General features: G+C 36.6%; 1 protein-coding gene across 1 annotated transcript in view; it reads right to left on the reverse strand.

The window, feature by feature from the left end:
- The window catches only part of LOC111138987 (MAM domain containing glycosylphosphatidylinositol anchor 2), an 853,965-nt gene that overhangs the window by 551,261 nt on the left and 289,665 nt on the right, over positions 1–13,039 (reverse strand). The gene's annotated exons all lie outside the window — the stretch shown is intronic.

Here is a 13,039-nt window from a genome sequence, read left to right on the forward strand (position 1 = left end):
TCTAATTCTTTTCCTTTATTAATCTCTTTCTTTTTGACCTTAGGCAAGTTCCTCCCATCCAGAGAGCTGTTTTTAAAGAATGCATGATATATGTACATAAAACACTTTGCATTTATATATTAATCATTCACCTGGATTAAATGTTCCTTTTAATTGTACTTTTATTAAAAATATAGCTTATTTTTATTAATTCATTCAATAAATATTTATTAAGTATTTATTGTGTCTGGTACTGTTCTAAGTGCTGGGAATTTAATGGTGAATGAAATGACATACTTTCCACCCTCACAAAGCTTATAATCCATAAAGAATATGACTCAAATAAGATAAAAACAAAAAACAGGCAATTATAAAGCAGCACTGCTATGTCTTTGAGCAGTTTTCTGTGTCTTAGAACCAAGGGAGGCTGAGAAGAAATCAGTGTTTAATCTGAGAATGGAAAGGTGAGCCTGGTGGAGGGAGAACTAGGTTGCAGGAGTGCACAGAGGCAGAGAGAACAGTCCATGTAAAAGGCCCAGAGTCAACACAAGGCTATATACTCGGGGAACCAAAACCTCTGCGTGGCAGGTTCCGAAGCGAATAGAGAAGGAAATGAGGAGTGATCAGATGTAAGCAGGGAACCACTGTAAACAGAGCAGTGGCCATAATAAAAAGTTCGGATTTTGTTTTAAAAGCAACAAATTTTAAGGTTCTAAGTGAAACAGTTAGATTTTCAGGTTTAAGACTCATACTGAGAGCAATTGTGGGATATAACTTAAGCAAGTAAGAATGAAGGTCAGGACACTGTTTAGGAGACTCTGGCAACTGGGGCACTTGTCTGGCTCAGTCAGTAGATCATGTGATTCCTGATTTCAGGGTTGTAAGTTTGACCCCAAGTTGGATATAGAGATTACATAAAAATAAAATTAAAAAAAGAGAGAGTGAGAGAGAGACTATGGCAGTATTTCGAATAAGAAATGAGGGTGGTAGCTTTTAGAGAAAAAAGTAGAAAAAGTAGCAATGAGAATTCATAAAAGTGGTAACATTAACAGATGTTTAAATGATGACGGAACTAAAGAAGTTACATTATTATTTATTATGAGTGGTATCAGACATAGGGGATGGGAAGAATCGGTTATGAGTCAAAGAGACAAATGATCCCAGGGTGTCTGGTTTAGCCTCTTAGATGGATGGTGTTGTCATTCATTCACTGAGCTAGAGAACGAAAGAGGAAATACAGATTGGGTGAAGACTGTGTTTTTAAGTTTGAACATCATGCATTTAAGATGCATATAGTACCTCAACATGAGGCACAGGCTAGGGATCTGGGCTGAAGATAGAGACTGAAAATCTTCAATGTACAGTAGAAATTAGTCATGGGAGTTTAATGAATGGTTCATTAAAAGTATATGCAGCAGAGGAGAAAGGTGTTAAGAATGTCATTATGAATAGCATCAATACTAAAGAATGGGCAGAGGAAAGAGTCCACAAAATGAGAAGAAATGGTCTGATATATAGTATATAATGAGGAAAGTGTGCTGTTATAGAATCAAGATATAAGAAAATGTTCAACAGAACGAAATGCTAGAAAGAGATCAAGTGAAATCAGAATTGAGAAAGGTCCCTCAGAAGAAGTCAAGAGTGGAGATTTTGGTAAAGAGATAAACTGATGAAGGTTGTGTAGTGACTCTAAGGTAAGGAAATAAAGTAAGAACATAAGCATCTTCTCAGTAAGACTGGCTGTGAAGGGAGAAAAAAACCACAGGTCTAATAGTTGTAGGAATATTTGGGGTCTTTTAAAGACATTTTATTGCTGTTTGTGTGGTTGTGTGTGTTTAAGACAGGACTAACCTTAGCATGTTTAAATGATAATTTGGAACATAAGGAGAATGAAAGGCAAAGACAATTACTTGAGAGAGTTCCCTTGAGAAGGTGAAAGGATAAAATACACAGTACAATGGAGGGATTTGATTTAGAAAGTAATAGAACACTTCCTCAACTCTAACAGAGAAAGAGGAGGTAGGAAGAGAGGGAGGAAAAAATGAGTGCAGAAGCAAAAACCTTTTGGATATGGTGGCAAGAACTTATAGAACTAATTCAATGGCTGCTATTCATCTGAAAAGTGAAGCCAAAGTTATTTGCTGAAGTTACTGATAGAGGAGGAAGCTAGTTTGCAAGCAAAGGTGAAGAAGTTTGAAATAGCTCCGAAGAAGAAAGAAAGAGAACCACTGAGAAATATAGAAGAATTCTTACATATTGAGAATCTGGATGAGACTCAAAGGGTAGAGAAAATAAACTCATAGTGAAATCGATTGTTTTATTAGACTTTGAGTGGTTTTGTACAGAATTCATGGTGTTGGAGTGAAGAAAGTAAGTTCTTGAATTGATCTAGGGTTTGGGTATTAACAGGCAGCTCTGACAATAGAACCCTTAACATGTTTGAATGTTTGCCATGGGAAATGGAGCTGAAAGTGTTCCCAAGAGCCTACCTGAAGTGACAGACCAAGACATCTAAACATGACAGGGAGAGATGAAGTAACAGGAAAAGGCCACAAGAGCACAGTAGAGTGTATTGACACTGGATTGACCTAGACATGAGTTCAAAGCCTCCTTGTCACCTTTCAATTGTTTGACCTGCAAGAGCGGGTTTACGGGTTAACATTTCTGAAATTCTCTGTTGTGAAATGTGGGATGAATAATTCTTATCTAATAAGGTGGTTATGAGATTAAGCGAGATAACATATGTAATTTATGAGAAAAATGCCCCTTCAGTTTTGCAGCACAGGGACTAGGTAAGAGTTATGTGCTTGACATGTAATAAACACTCAACAAAGATTAGCATCATTATTGCTACTGCCAAAGTCAATGCCATCATAAATTTTGCAATGAAACGAAAGTGTTTAATGGAAACCATGTAATAAATATCTCCAAATGCTAAGTAGTTAAATGAACATAAACTTTCTTCCTTAGGAAAAAATATATAACCACTCAGTGTAAGTTTGCTATGTCCTCAGAATAATAGACTTTTCTTGCTTTGGCTTCAACATTATTTCAGAAGAATGTCAGGACTTTGTTGTCGTTATTATTGTTTGTTTGTTTTTTTAAATAAGATGAATTGCAGAATAAAATGTACTGACTTTAGTCAGTTGAAAGAGGTGGGAGCATAATGATAAAATTGCAATGTCTTCACTCGGAGAAAAAGGAAAAAGCACTAATATTAAGCCACATTCTCATCACTGGTCATGCCAGAGGGTAGGGAGCAAGGAAAGAATTTCAGCACAAATATGTTTGTACAGACTGAATTGCAATCTAATACTTATAAAAGCTATCCCCCTTGGAGGTCAAAGACAATGCATTTTTCATTGCATTTGTGAAAATGCAGCTATAGAAGGCCAAGCCAATTACTCAGAGCTACTGTAGCTGGATTGGAGACCAGATGTTGCAAAGGTTGGAGGGAAGCCTTCTTTCAAAACCAGTAGAATCAGAGAATATTAGACTTTTCTCAGAACAGAAGCAGAGGTCTCTCAACAACCATCTTCTAATGGTTGAAAAGGGATGCCTTCCAGACCTAGGAAACCCAAGGTAAAGAAATCTTCTTTTACTTTCAGTAATTATAGAAAGCAAGTAAAGTGTGTTCAGTTTTGATTACATCAAGAACCAGTTCAGGATTTATGGTACCAAAGATTTATAAAATACAAGAGCCCCCTTTATCAAAATATATAAAAATACAAATCACATTTGGTACATGGTATTTAAAAAGACTAAAGCAAGTGAGAAGATCTGTATTAAATCTCATCAGCATCAAAGTAAGACCCTCTCTGTCACCTTATCTAATTATGAAGATCAGATGATCTATACAAAAACATTTGGCAAGAGAAATTTGTCTATACAGAGTCATGAATTTAACTCAGGAAACTGTACAAATCTAGCCTATGACATGTTGTCTACCAAGTCAGAAGTAATTTTTAACAAACATTTTAATAGCACAGTTCTGAGGAAGCACTCATGCAAAAAACTGTGCAAGTAACCCATGTGGCGTAATTCGAGACCAGAGAATATCACCATCTCCAGACATTTCCCGTTTCTAGGAAGGATGGTATATGAAATCTTACCATTAAAGGCTCAGCCTTAATCAGATGTCATCCCACCACTGAAGTGATGGAATCGCTGCTTCACAACACTCCCTGTGAAGTAGTCTCAGCAAATTATAAACCTAAATCTGTTCATGGCTATAGATCTAAATTAACTGTTTACAGGAAATACAGGGGATAGAGGAACATGCTAAATTTCACACACATGCAATATACAAAATCTGGAATAGGGGAAATCTAGAGGATAACTTACCCAAGTCCTCCAACAAATATTTGAAAGAGAGAGAGAGAAGGGGCATTTGTAGATCATAAGAGACTTAAGTGAAATGTCGGCTGATGTAACATGTGGTCTTTGTTTGCATCCTGATTCTTATAAACCAACTGCAATCCAGGAAACAATCCAGAAGATCTGATCATTAATTCTGATGATATTAAGAAAATGTTAAATTTTAGGTCACTAATGGGATTGGGGGAAAGAGATGTCTTATCATCTAAAGATAAATAATAAACTATTTATAGATTAAAAAAAAAAACAAGTAACAGAATCAGTTCTTTCAAACTCAGTTTTTTCCTGAGTTATAAACTATTGACCTCTCTGTGCCCATTCTATCCCCTTCTCACACTGTGGTATATTCCCAGAAGGCTGATCTTTTAGGTCATGCCATCAACCTGACTCTCCCTTGTCCTCTGCCTTCTAGTCCTGCTCAGCCAGTGGGAAGCAGCAGTAGGAAATGGGAGGGCAGAAGAAGATGCAAACCTGGGTACTGATTCCCCTGGCTTCCTCTCTACTGGCTGCAGTTTCTCTACGAAAACCCAGAACTCCTGTTAGATGGCACTCCCCTCCAGCTATGACACTCACAGAGTTGCAGGAACCACTTCTTTCTCTTATCCTATCAAGGTCAGCTATCTCTCACCCTCTTTATTTTGACTCGTTTTATTTTTTTAAAGATTTTATTTATTTATTTGACAGAGAGAGAGAGAGAGAGAGAGCCAGAGAGGGAACACAAGCAGGGGGGAGGGAGAAGCAGGCTTCCCACCAAGCAGGAAGCCAGACCCGGGGCTTAATCCCAGGACCCTGGGATCATGACCTGCAGGAGCCGGTGGCAGACACTTAATGACTGAGCCACCCAGGCGCCCCCGACTCTTTTTATTAAAGTTTTTTGTTGTTGTTTTTTGGTTTTTATTACCTTATTTGCTCCATCTGTTTCTTGCTGGGACTCTTATCAATACATAATCCTCTGTTCTTTAGATATAGTAAATAATCAACAAAAGAGGTAACAGTTAATTTATTGTGGGATAACTGAGTTATGACCTATGATCTGAGAAGTATAGACTATCAGAACATTATAAAAGCACTAACAGATGGGACAGGCACTAGAGAATAAACTCTGCCAGGACCCTATGCTGCATAAGGGTCGCTTTATCCATTTAGATTTAGGGAACTCATTAGGTCACATCTGAAAGTATGCAAAATATGCTGACCTTTTAACGAGACCTTATTAAACGTTAACCATTTTCTGGCAGAAAGCCTCTTCTTGCTATTTTGGTGAAAAAAGAAGTAGAATTTAATGAGAAATTCTATTCAACAGATGTGGCTAGAACACATAATTCATTAAGATTTATTTACCAAAGATGTCAATTTGTAGGGCTCTTTAGTATCCCTCTTCCAAGAGCTTCTCTTATTTCTGATCATCCCCTCCCAGCAGATCTTAGAAGTGAATTATCTGATTTCCTGCTTTCATAAAACTCTACTGTCCAGTTATAGATACTTGATCTCTGATGACAAATTCAGTATGTTTCAAGCTTTAAGACTAGTTTTTTCCTACCTGGGAAAATTTAAAAAACCTACATCAGTAAGCCAAATGACTCAACCTGGTTGAGATAAGGTTAGCCTTATCTTAGTTCTAGAAGGGTGATTTCTATTTTATTCACGTGACCAGCTGCCAATTAATCTCAGTATTTCTTATTCTTTTTTCCTTCAGTTTTTAATGTATTTTTTACCTTGCCACAGAAATGCAGGAGTAGATATTACAAAAGATTCCATCTCTCTATCTCCCTTCCAACTAACTGTAGTCCTGTAACTAAGGTTTGTCCAATGGGATATAAGTAAGAGTTACAAATATAGCTTCCAAGAACGTCTTTAAAGGGAGGAAGCAAGCCTTTCTTCATGATTTCCTGATGACTGAGAGGCAATTAGGATGAGCATTCCCACAGTTACCTTGGATCATAAATGGCTTTGAGAATAGAAGAAATAATTCTTGGTCTCTGACATCATGGAGAACTACGTTAATCCTCAAAGGACTTCCAGCTTCTTCACCACAAAAGACATTTCTCCTTTGTTGAGATGACTGTAACTTTCTTTGGCCATTGTTGTTTAAGCAGTTCTTATGGTTTGCTTATTGCTTTAACATCATGTTAGATATATCAATGTCTGAAAGACAATACCTGCTCTGATTTAAGCTTCTTTTTAGAAAATGGGACTTAGATCTCAATATCCTAAAGTGAGCATAGAGATGACTGTGTGTCAATTTGAACCCCTGAATATATGCTTGACTTTATGCTATTTCTGCTCTGATACCATTCTGGAAATTTTTTTTTGTTAATTTTATTACTTCCCTAAAACAGGCACTGCCATCTTTTAAACAGTCATTTATCACTGCCCCCCAACCCATGATTTGCAACCCTGTTTATATGGAGATCTGTCCACTCAAGGGCACTAGTGAATTTTCTGGTCCAGTAAAAAAGAGAGAATTCTATCTGCTCGCCCTCCTTTTCAGACAGAAGTAATAGTAAGGTCAAAGAAGGCAGGGCATTTTCAAGATAGTAGAGCTGTCCAGTTAGGCTGAAGAATAGTTAGGGATTTGGAAATAACAGGTGAAAAGATTAGGACTCTACATAGGAGCCAGAATATTGATGGAATATTGGAATTATCGAAAGTTACATATTTAAACATAATGTCATATGTCAAATTCTAAATATACAAAATACAGCATGTTTTTAAAATGCAATGGTCACTTTTGTAAGAGACATTCCTCTGCATATATAGTTATGTATATAAAGTTATGCCTATATATAATAGTTATGTATATAAAGCTTTCATTCAAAAAACTTTTCCAAGAATTTCTGAATTTTCTCATCCCACTGCAAGAATATGTCTTTGAGACAGAGATACAAACCCTATCATTTTAATGAATTTCCATTTCAGTAGCTCTCAAGTTCCTGAGTGGTTTCAGTTGGTTGCTGGGTCTGGGGAGTAGAAAGAAATGTCAATGAAAGGTTTCGATAGAAGATAAGGGAATTCTCACAGTGTTGTGGGAAAACCAGTGTGAGAGAAAGAAGAGTGGCATCCTGTGCGTGTAGATTTCTATTATATGATTAGGTATCCCTGAATTTCATAATCTGTACCGAGTTGACAGGAGCCAAAAAACAGTCTGTCATAATGACTGGATTAATTCTAGTTCTTTTTCCCTTAGTGAACTGTAAACTTCCCAAGGGCAAGGATTCAATATCTTTAAGAACATAACCTTGCTTGTTAATGCTCAAAAACAGTTTTAAATGAGATACAAAAGGTCTGAATATCAACTGTCTAGATGTTTAGGCAATCTTTAAATCAATGAATTTCTTGTATAACCACCACTCCTTCTTATTTCTGAAAATACCTGCATTATGTCATTTTATCATAGGTCTTATATTAAGAATATGTTGAGCATTCCTTTAATTATGATGAATTGCCAACTGACTTAGAAAGGAAATAACTTCATAGTTGATTTTAGGGAAATTATAAGATATTTCCAAAATACTTAAAGCTACAAATGACAACAGTAACTAGTAAGCCTTGTCATGTCCAAACTAAACATCTTATTATAGAATTTCTCAATTTCAAATGTCCTTAAAACAAATATATAATTCCATAGGACTTACAATTGAAAGTATGACATTTTAGGAAAGTAATTTGTTTCTTATCCTCCCTGAGTCTTGTTTTTTGTTTTTGTTTTTGTTTTAAAGTTTATTTATTTATTCAAGTGATCTCCACCCCCAACATGGGTCTCAAACTCAGGACCCAGAAATCAAGAGTCACATGCTTTTCTAAGTGAGCCAGCCAGGCTCCCCAGTCTTGGTTTATTTTTATGTGGGGTGGAGATATGGAGTTAAAAGGATTAGTTGATACAACATTTATAAAATGCTCAGCATAATGCCCGACACATGGTGGTTTCAAAAAATAAATGTCATATGTTCTTACATATATTGTAATTTAGCTTATGTATCCCACAGGATTATTGTATGGAATAGGTGAGATTATACATGTAAAAGCTCTCTGTAGATTATAAATTACTAAACAGATATTAATGGGCATTTTTAGTAAAGTAACTATATTATTCTCTAAAATTTAATATCACCTATTTTGTCATTAATATTTAATACTGAGTGGTGAATATTTCAAAGCCCTTTTAAAGAAATGTTTATTTTACAATGCTTAATGATTTAGCAAATAATCAGATAAACCACATATTATGGGCTGTATACTTTTCCTCCCAAACTCATATGTTAAAGTCCTAGCCTCAAGTACCTTAGAATGTAATCATATTTATAGATTAGTTCTTTAAAGAGGTGGCTAAGTTAAAATGAGGCCATTATGGTAGGTCCTCATCCAATCCACTGGTAACCTTTGTAAGAGAGGAAATTAGGACACACAAAGAGATACCAGGAACTAATAAGATGCAGTGAGAAGGTGGCTATTTGCAAGCCAAGAAGAGAGGCCTCAGAAGAAACCAATTCTGCTAGCCCCTTCATCATGGGACTTCTGGACTCCAGAACTGAGAGAAATAAATTTTTGTCAGGTCTCTCAGTGTATGGTATTTTGTTACAGCAGCCTTAGCAAACTAATACACCATGTCCAAATGACGTGAAAGTGGTAAGGTCATTTAAAACTCTTTATGTTGTTTCTGATTTAAGGTTAAAAAAAAAAAAAGGTGTGTTGACCTTATTCAAAAATAACTACTTCTGTTGTCCCCCCATACCTGTGACTCACCACATTCAGATTTAAAACATGACTATTGTCCAATGCCATCTAAATGAGCTTCACAGTATGGGTTTCCTCACCCTTAAAATTAAGAGATTGGACCAGTTGAGTCTCTTAGACCATTTACACAAGCTCCCATTCTTGAATTCTTTTGAACCAGATAATAAAGAGTTTGGCTGAATCAGTATCTGTACACCTGGTCAAATCTGTGGGATGATTTGCCTTTTTTTTTTAAGATTGATTTATTTATTTTACAGACAGACAAATGGAGATAGAGAGGGCACACAGGAGCTGGGCAAAGGGCAGAGGGCTAAAGAGGGGAAGCTGACTTCCCGCTGAGCAGAGAGGCTGACTAGGGACTAGATCTTTGGACCCTGAGATCTTGGCCTAAGAGGAAACCAGGATTCGGTCACTCAACCTATGAGCCACACAGGCATCCTTCTCTGGCAAGGTTTTCACCAGAATACAGGGAAACTAGACAAAAATAAGAATATTGCAATGTGTTTTTTAAAAGGCTAGTTATATAGTTTGAAGCACTTTTCTTTATTCTGAGATATTATACTTCTGTTTATTTAAAACAAATTTTTCGGGCGCCCGGGTGGCTCAGTTGGTTAAGTGGCTGTCTTCGGCTCAGGTCATGATCCCGGAGTCCTGGGATCCAGTTCCGCATCCTGCTCCCGGCTCAAGAGGGAATCTGCTTCTCCCTCTGACCTTCCCCCTTTCACGCGCTCTCTTTCTCTTTCTCTCATTCTCAAATAAAAAAATAAATAAATAAAATCTTAAAAAACTTTTTTTTTTTTTTTAAATAAAATGTGTCCTTTCTTTGAAAGGACATCTCAGTTGGGTTTGTTCTTGTTTTTGTTTTTAACACCATACTTAGCAAAATAGAAAGTCTGAAACCTCAGATTAGACAGAATATGTATCTACCATTAAATTCAATAGTCCTTAAACCTGAACCAGAAGCCTGATTTGGCCTTCTGTCCCAGGTGGTGTTGGATTTAATGCATGCTCATACAAATATATTTGCATCACTAATTTGAAACTCATAAAGGGAGTACTAATATCTCCTTGAATTTTTTTTTTAAGATTTTATTTATTTATTTGACAGAGAGAGAGAGATCACAAGCAGGCAGGGAGGCAGGCAGAGATAGGAGGAAGCAGGCTCTCCACAGAGCAGAGAGCTCGATACGGGGCTCGATCCCAGGACGCTGGGATCATGATCTGAGCCGAAGGCAGAGGCTTTAACCCACTGAGCCACCCAGGCGCCCCTCTCCTTGAATTTTGAAACATCCTTATTTTCCCTTTCCTTCAAGCAAACTCCTTTCCATATATGTGTTAAAGTTAAATTATAAATAAGCAGACTTTTAAAATAATAAAAATCAAATAATTTTGAAGATGTTTAGTATGTATGCACACAATGACATAACTCATTCCTTTTTCAATTAATCTAATTATTGATTATATCATGTTTATTATATTTACAGTCCATGGATTAGTTATATTAAGTATACTGTAAGAAATAACAATTTGAATATTGATATTTTTAATATGCTTAATACAACCTAGCTATTGATTGAATTGGGTGTATTTACTTTTCACTTTTCTTATTCTGCCTACGTAGATTTTCCCTCCCTTGTATTTTTCTTCTAACAAGATTTTTCTGACTCTATAGATTACAAAATTGTTGGATAAAGTGAAAGTCATCAGCTGCTAGGTCTTCCTAAAACTTCATTATATTTAGCAAAACTATGTTCCATATTTGCTATCTCCTAGCAATATGACATTGTGTATATTATTATAATATGCAAGATGGAAGCTTTCTCAAAAGTTTTTTTTCAAGTTTTAAAAATAGGTATTATTTTATTTTACTTATCCTAAATTACTTCAAAATAAATGCATCAAACACTATAGTACTAATGGATTGGATACTGTTAACAACTATCATTCTTCTATTCTATAAGAGCACTTAGGACTAAAATTGTCCGGTAGTTTTTATTTTGAATTGAATATTTGCTTCAGATGCTGTGTAAGAATGTCTTCTTCCACTTGTATATACCTTATTTTCATATCTTTTTATATACACTTTCAGATTTTCACTTTTTTTTTTAAAGATTTTTATTTATTTATTTGACAGACAGAGATCACAAGTAGGCAGAGAGGCAGGCAGAGAGAGAGAGGAGGAAGCAGGCTCCCTGCTGAGCAGAGAGCCCGATGTGGGGCTCGATCCCAGGACTCTGGGATCATGACCTGAGCCGAAGGCAGAGGCTTTAACCCACTGAGCCACCCAGGCGCCCCCAGATTTTCACTTTTATTAAAAATGCTTCTGTATCTGGGTTTTATCGAATTTGCATGCTTAAATAAATATTGACTACAGATCCAAGTTTCAAAGTTCCTGCTTATTAAATTAATACAGAAACTCAATTAAACTCAATTAAATTATTTTATAAATAGGGGCTAGAAGAAGAAAGAAACGAAGAGAAGCAGGAGGGAAGGAAGAAAAGAAAAAAGGAAAGAAGGAAGGATCGAAATGTGTTCACATATTTCAAAACAGTAGCTGCCTGAACAGAAATGAATTTCTTGGAAATTCTGAGTTAAAGGAGAAAAAAAGAAAGAAGGAAAGATCACCTATCCAAATCACCTGATTAAAGATGAACCTCAAATAGAATCAGGGTATTCCCAAGTGTTTGACTTTGTCATCTTTATTTCACATAATCATTGTGGTGATTCTGAGTTTTATCAATTCTGTTCCAACAATATGTACGCATCAACTCTAAAGAGTAGGTATATAAGTAATCCTAAATCCCCTAATACTGAATCCACTAGTCTGCTATTCCTGAATTATATTGGAAGAGTACGATTCTCTTATTGAGTGACAACCAAATGAGGTCCTCTCTTAAAGCAAATGCTAACCTGTGTCGCACAGATCTTCACTGAGCAGACTGGCCCTCCAGAGAAATGTCCTCCTTGAATTCTAAGTTGGGTCTTAAGAGTTCATTTTTTTATATAAACGCTGTGAGAAAAGTTGCCTAGTAAAGTCAAAATGGAATTAGTAGTAGTTTGTAGGTAAAATAGGATTTCATGGCCTTGCCTAAAATTGAATTAGCAAGTATAACATGGCTCTCATGACATAATATGCATGAATTCTAAGAAACAACTAAGAAAATATGAACAAAACCCGTCTGTGAACACAACAGAGTTCCTCTGGGAAAACCTGTACTTTGTTTTCTACACTATTCAGTGTGATCTCAACTAAACAGGTGCTCAAGTATATTATCATAGAAATCAAACAAAATTCAATCCCTTCACCTCCATCTATTTCTCAGTATTATATTATTTCTGAAAGACTTAGGATGGAGCTTGTCCACCCCCCTACCCCTTCTGGATTAGAAGGAAGACATGCCTTCCTGAGCACAGCTGGATAATGTGCCTCTTGGTGTCCCACCCCTGCCTTTCCCGTCTGTTCAGGTTTGCCCCTGGAAGCTGTAGTTGGCAGCATGCACAGCTGCTGAGGGAGAGATAGCTTTGCCCATAATGAATGAGTGGAGCTCTTCACCCCGTGGAACAGGAAAAGCTGACTTAGCTAGAATGGGCAGCATCACCTCAGCGATGCTGCCGACAGCACGACCCCTTGCCACTGCTAAGCTGCTTAGCACTGTGACCAGCACGGGTAGACTGAAACTTGGGAAAGGTCAAGAAAGCTCAGAAACTCCACACAGCATTTCTACTTAAATAATAATTCCCTCAGTTTTATTCTTCTTCTCCCATGTTAAGCAACAGAAGGTAGTTCTTCTAGATAGCAAATGGTCACTTACTCTGTTTCCAAGTGTGTAGAAAGGAGACCCAGAAGGAAGGGCATTAAACATGATCTTAACCTTCTCTTTCTTGCATAACATATTGCTTCACTGGCTCACTGTAAAGAAGTTTCCCTCCTTCTTCTGTTTACAAATAT

Source organism: Enhydra lutris, unplaced genomic scaffold, assembly GCF_002288905.1.
Source record: "Enhydra lutris kenyoni isolate GAN:26980312 unplaced genomic scaffold, ASM228890v2 scaffoldscaffold4, whole genome shotgun sequence".
Classification (NCBI taxonomy): domain Eukaryota; kingdom Metazoa; phylum Chordata; class Mammalia; order Carnivora; family Mustelidae; genus Enhydra; species Enhydra lutris.